General features: G+C 47.6%; 1 long non-coding RNA gene across 1 annotated transcript in view; it reads left to right on the top strand.

Moving 5' to 3' along the window:
• Positions 1-396: 396 nt before the first annotated feature.
• Positions 397-6,471, top strand: part of LOC142581951 (uncharacterized) — a 77,050-nt gene continuing 70,975 nt past the window's right edge. Inside the window, exon 1 of the long non-coding RNA XR_012828330.1 lies at positions 397-567. This is a non-coding gene — a long non-coding RNA (uncharacterized LOC142581951). The remainder of the gene's footprint in view (positions 568-6,471) is intronic.

The following is a 6,471-nucleotide window of genomic DNA, read 5'->3' as shown; positions in this document are numbered from 1 at the left end:
GGGGCGTTCCCAGCGTGTCGACTATTAGTCGACTACCCTGCACGGTGCGCGTATACTTTGTCTTCTTAGTTCCGTGCAGCGGAGCCAACGCTGCGAGGGCAACAAAGTGCGGAACCGACAGGACGACAGTGAAGGGAAGATGGATACATTTATAGGTGCGTTTACCTTCCTGATTGGTCGAGGCGCCCGAAGATTCCACCGTGCTGCACGGTACTACTCACACAGAGTGTAGAACGCTTGGGCTTTGATTCGCGCGGAGTCACCATGATGCACGACGTGCGCGGGTCGATACATCGGATACGCGACTTTTTTTTTTTTTTTCCTAGCTCTGGGCGTGCATGGGTCGTAAAGCCATGTGTGTTGCCCACAACCTTCAAACATAAATTCAAGGGACTGCGGAGCAGTCTATTGTTTCTGATGCGCGATGCACATGAAAAGGTTACGCTTGCGGTCAACCGTGGTTGTCGTCCACGAGGCGCATATAGTATATGTTACAGAGAATCGGCTACGAATGCAACGTGTCGATGGCCGACGCCAGCGCGACAACGAACGTGCAAATCTGGCGAGGTAAGCGGCACTATTCTGTTGTTCGTTTCAAAGCATATTTAGTCGTACGCGTTTGATATGAAATGATACGCCCCAGCCGTATATACTGGCGACATTGTAGTCACACCTGTGATAACTTCAGTTCGAGTGACGGGTTGCGAAGGTGCTGTTTTTTTTTTCTTTTTTTTTTTCACAGACAGTTGTTCCTGCTTTGCGATTGTGGGCTTCGATCGCACTTGGATGTTTTCCGGGGCTGCACTGTAGGAGGAACGCTGCCGCAATGTTAGAAAAAGAAAAAAGGAGGAATATAATCGGGTGCAATGGACTGTACCTATTTATTCATATACCGCGTACATAAAATGCCGTTGGGCATTAGGAAAATCTCATTCGGATACGACGTGGCATGCGTGCCGCGTTTTCGATCACCTTATTAACCCGTGCTGGCATCGACCCGTACGCAGAGAGAGACCTAATAATATCTGGTCGCGAGGACGCAGGGCCTCCCATGGATTCTCGTGCGATCGCCTGACGCATCCGCTGTGCGGCCGCGTTTGGTTCGTGTCGGTCGACAGGCGGTTTATTTTTTTCGACATGCTCCCACACACATTCTGTTGGATTCAGGCCGGCCTCACATATGGCGGCCACTCGAATTGGCGCAAGGCATGTTCTTCAAGCAATGTGTACGTGATCGTAGCACGCACTTCTTTATGGACCGCTGGCAGCATGCAGTCGTGCTGGAAAAAAGGTAGCAACCGTCGTTGAACGCTCAGCACAAACGGTATCAGGTGGTTGGCGATGGCTCCGCGGTATACCTCGACGCCGTGCAAGGACCCTTCCACACCCACAAGGGGAACCAAGGCCGCCTTTACTAATCGCGCTCCCCCCTCCTCGACCCCTTCCCCCCCCGCACACACACACTCCCGCGGAGCAAATTGTCCACCGAAGAGAACATTTTGCGCGCATTCAGGCAGAAACCTGCGTGGAAGGGCAGAAAATGGGATTAGAGGACGATGTCCCGGAAATTGTGCGATTCCTCTTGCTCCCGATTTGCATACACGGCGAGAGCTACCATCAAGTCTGTAATGAAATCACGAATGAAAGAAAGCCGGGAGCACCTCGCCTTGCCACCGTGGAAAGTGCACATCGGTAGCGTCACAAAAATGAGGAGGACTGTGACGACAACCCGTCGTGGTTGCTCAGTGGCTATGGCGCTGGGCTGCTGAGCACGAGGTCGCGCGGGTTCGAATCCCGGTCACGGCGGCCGCATTTCGATGGGGGCGAAATGCAAAAACACCCGTGTGCTTAGATTTAGGTGCGCGTTAAAGAACCCCAGGTGGTAGAAATTTCCGGAGTCCCACTAAGGCGTGCCTCAATCAGAAAGTGGTTTTGGCACGTAAAACCCCATAATTTTTTTAGGACTGTGACTAGAGGAGCAGCATAAAAGCAGTGTTGCGGAATGTATACTGCTTCAAGGACGTGAGAGAGAGAGAGAGAGAGAGAGAGAGAGAGAGAGAGAGAGAGAGAGAGAGAGAGAGAGAGAGAGAGAGAGAGAGAGAGAGAGAGAGAGAGAGAGAATACAAATGGCAACGTTTTGAAGGTGGTTTTATGCGAGTTTTGCGTGAAGCATATTATTTGTGATGCAGATAGAGAGAGAGAATGAAGAGGAAAGGCAGGAAATTTGTGATGCAAAATTGTTGGCTGCCCATAGTGCCAGATTTAGAAATGTTTGCGCCCGGGGCTAAATTGGCCTCGGGGCCCCCCAGTAGTGATGCTGATGACGATCACAGTGATCAGAAAAAAAATATTGAAGCTATTACAAGTATTCCCTGCTGTTTTCTATAGTTTACTCTCAGATAAAAGGTTTCATGCATCTATGAACATGCGTACGAGGCATCTTGCATCGTGCCAGAACGTTTGCGCATTTCTGCTTTGGTTAAACGTGTTTTTTTTTTATTCTCTCTCTCTTTTCTGTTAGGTTGCTATTTAGTGCCTATTGTCTAACGGGCGCGTCGTCATCATTCGAACGCGAGGTTAGTCACAAAGCCGCGAACTGCACCACTGCCATCACTCGGGGAGGAAGAGAACCGCGTCTTGTAAAGCAACAAACATTTCAGTTATACAGGGACACTTTATATCACACTGCATGTGTGGCATACAGTCTGTTAATATGTACCAGCAAGTCCGTGTACTACTGGAGGTGGACCCTGGTCTCTTACGTGGGAGAAGGCAAAGAGTTAAGAACGTCGCTGGAGGGCGCTGGTAAAGCAAAGAGAGAGCATCTGCGCACAAAGGGCAGGTCGCCTCATCGCACCGCATATCCTTTGCTTCTGTTTCGGCCACTGCTAAACCCTTTCCAAGAATTACTGTCATAGAACGCTCTGTGGACGACGCTTTACAACTTCTGTTGTAGAAAGAAAATTTCTGACGGGGTCCCGGTGAGGTTCCCGTTGAATATTGCTAAGGGGCTCATCAAGGAAGCATTTTTCGTGGGGTTTCCCCGGCAGATGGGGACCAGGGGCCAGGTGCGGTAGCCCCATTATCCCATATAGCTTAATTCTTCGCTACACAGATGAACCCACGCTCTGCTTTCGGTCAGTAAGAGAGAGAGAGAGAGAGAGAGACATTGTGACCTTCATTTTATCGTTTAATAATCAAACTATTACCTCGAAATTAACGAAAATAGATTTTTTGAAAGAATGCTTAATCACTAAAAACTCATTTGTGTTTATAGTGTCTCTTTAGAATCTTATCGGGTGCGAGTCAACTTTGGAGGCAGTCAAAGTGCCTCGCACGGTGTTCCTCTCTCGACGATCTATTGCTGACTGGCGCTCTTTTGTTTCGCGCCCGCTAAATTTAGCGCGTGGCTTTAACGGGCGACGCCGGAAGTCTTTGTTTGTGAACAACAATAAAAAGACAATGTATTGCAGGAGCGTAGAGGCTGCGTGCGTGAAGCAACCGGAACGGCGAGTCAAAGTGTGTCCCCCTCGTCGGCCTCGCCGACTACCTTTCATTATAACCATGTGCCCAGGTCCTTCAACACTTCTATGCATGCATGCTTTGTGCGCGCGTCACTCTTGGTCCGGTCTGTACCGCGAATGTGTCCGCCATTGCTGCAGGCGCCCGTGGCTGTTGTAGCTGTACCGCGCTGGTTCTTTGGTTGTTTATACGAGGTTCCTGCTGGCGTGGCAATCATGCCGATCTGCGTAATTTTCGGTTTCCGCGCAAGAAGTAGCACTGTCAAGAAGCGGAACTATATACGCAGCACCAGGTCTGCACAATTTACCGAAAGTGATAACGGGGCAGCGCAAGCACACAATGCTGTACGAAAGAAAGCAGACGTGCCTTGTGGCTAGCCCCGGATAAATCAAAATAATTTTCAGAAAATACGTCTTACTCCTTTCCAGATTTAAGCAACGAATTCAAGGCAGAGGGCACAAAATAAAAGAAAGAAAGAAAGCGAGACTACATACTCGGCGACACACACTTGCACACACACTTGCACACACACACACACACACACACACACACACACACACACACACACACACACACACACACACACACACACACACACACACACACACACACACACACACACACACACACACACACACACACACACACACACACACACACTTGCGTGCGTGCGTGCGTGCGTGCGTGTGTGTGTGTTTTGTGCCTTATTCTATGTGAAACAGTTTGTCATGTACCACTCCTTGCTATGGAGATCGCAACGCAATAAATAACATAAACGTGCGTCGTGGCTGGCAGCACCTCGGGATCTGAAGATTGCATTCACACCAGTTTGTGTACGGGTCCACGCCGTCGCACGCTCCGACTTTTTTCTTTGTAGCGAGCCTGCGTTGGCCCCACAAGCCCTTCCGTGTACGAAGGACACAATTCGGGGCTTCTAACCCTTGCCATCGCACAGAAAGTGCGGCGCGCAGGTGCCGAAGCAAACGGCGAGAACACAGCGCGATACAAGCGAGCTATACACGCGGTTTCGAGGCACGCAGGATAGTGGCTATATATATATATATATATATATATATATATATATATATATACTGACAGTCTTGGTTCTTGTTGTGTGTCGCGTTTATGCGTTTCAAAGTTCTGCATTGAGTGTTTCTGAAATAATCATGCATGTCGCGGTTTGTCTGCTCTCATTGACTTGTTTCGCAGAATTTGACGCGGTCTTGTGCGTGGTCTTGTGCGTGCATGTTATGTTGTGCGTTTTATAATCCCGATGATCCTTGTAAGAACTCCGTCCAGAGCGAAGCAAAAAAAAAAAAAAGGAATAGAAAGTAAAAGAAAAAACTTCCAAGGCTTTACGCAAAAATTCCATCTGCACAGAATAAAAATTATACTCCGATCGTACGGAGTATAATGAACTCCCAACCGAGGGCTCGCTAGAGGCTATTTCCGGTTACACTCAATGGCAGATGATCAGGAGAGACGACGGATGTGACGTCACGTACAAACACTGTATAGCTTTCAAAAGCTAGACATCAGCCCATAACGGATGCATTAACTTCGACAATCATTACGCGAAGAAAAAGAAAGAAAAATCGTCACACATGGGTATCATAAATTGATATAAAACCACCATGCATGAGTTCCCCGATTCGCTTAGGTGTATCCGGAGTTGTCGGTGAATGTCGTAATACGTTCACTATACCAGGTGTTTCACGTAACTTGAACTAAACCTTAAAAACAGAGTAATACCCCTAATGAGGCCAACGGCATACTGTTTGCGCTTGTCCTGAGTTACTCGGACTTTTTCTTTTTTAAGTGCGATCACAATTTTATATATTCGCTTTAGGGCATAAGTCCTATTTAAAAACTTGTAGGGCATGTTCAGAAACAACCAATAAGGTTGTTTTAGGACAGGATCCTTTACGTAGTACTCTTCCGGGCTCTGCATGAAAAAGCCCTCAAGATATGGAAAAACAAAGAAAAAGTCACTGGGCTTTTATACCGCAAGCATGCTGTTGTGGGGGACTCCGAATTAATTTGGACCACCTGGGGTTCTTTAACGTGCACCGAATGCACGGGCTTTTGTTCTTCTATTTCTTTCTCTTCTTTTTTTTTTTAATTTCGCCTCATTGAAATGCAGCCGCCGTAGACGGGATTCGATTCTGCACTCGGGCTTAGCACCGCAACGGCAAAGCCGCTAAGCCACCGCCGCGGGCAATAGGGTTTCCAAAGAGCAAAGTCATGGTAACACCTGGCATAAACATTTGCTTCAAATAGGAAGAGGCGGAAAATTTCGAGACGAGTTCACTAAGGATAATAATACATATTTCATTCTTTTTTTTCGGCAACTTTCGCATGAGGGACACGGTGGTCATGTCCACGTGGTCACTTAACAGTACCATAATGAAGCGATATACTCAGTGCTAAATAACAGTATAGCGATGTTCTAAACGCTGCTGTTTCGCGGCGCGAAATGAGAGCGTGGGAAATACGCGGCGAGGTTCACAGCCGCACCGTCTCCAGGAACACTTCACACGTTCAAATTCAACTGAATTTTATTAACATTCATCGAAACTACAAACAGTATTCCAAGCCTTGTTTTGACCCTTAACCAACAAGGCTATATAGGTATACCATGTCTAACAACAACACGTACATTCAGTGTAACAGCGTGTATACCAGTGTACCAGTATGTTTCACTCGGTTAACGTCTCTGCATACGTCCATTAATATGCGACAATTCTGAGCGTTTAACAAGGCTTTGGAAATGAGATCTTTTTTTTCAAAATCAAACAGTAAGTTCCTCAGAAACTGCAAGAAACAGGCGAAAAAACATAGAATGAATAAAAAAAATTGTTTTGTGTGTGCGTGCGTGTGTGTGCACGTGTACGTGCGAGCGGGGACTCGCATTCGCGACCTTGCGCTCAGGTAATCTTTGAATTACCT

Source organism: Dermacentor variabilis, chromosome 5 (genome assembly GCF_050947875.1).
Source record: "Dermacentor variabilis isolate Ectoservices chromosome 5, ASM5094787v1, whole genome shotgun sequence".
NCBI lineage: Eukaryota > Metazoa > Arthropoda > Arachnida > Ixodida > Ixodidae > Dermacentor > Dermacentor variabilis.
Note: the sequence above shows the minus strand (reverse complement) of the source record. Positions and strands in the feature narration are given on the sequence as shown.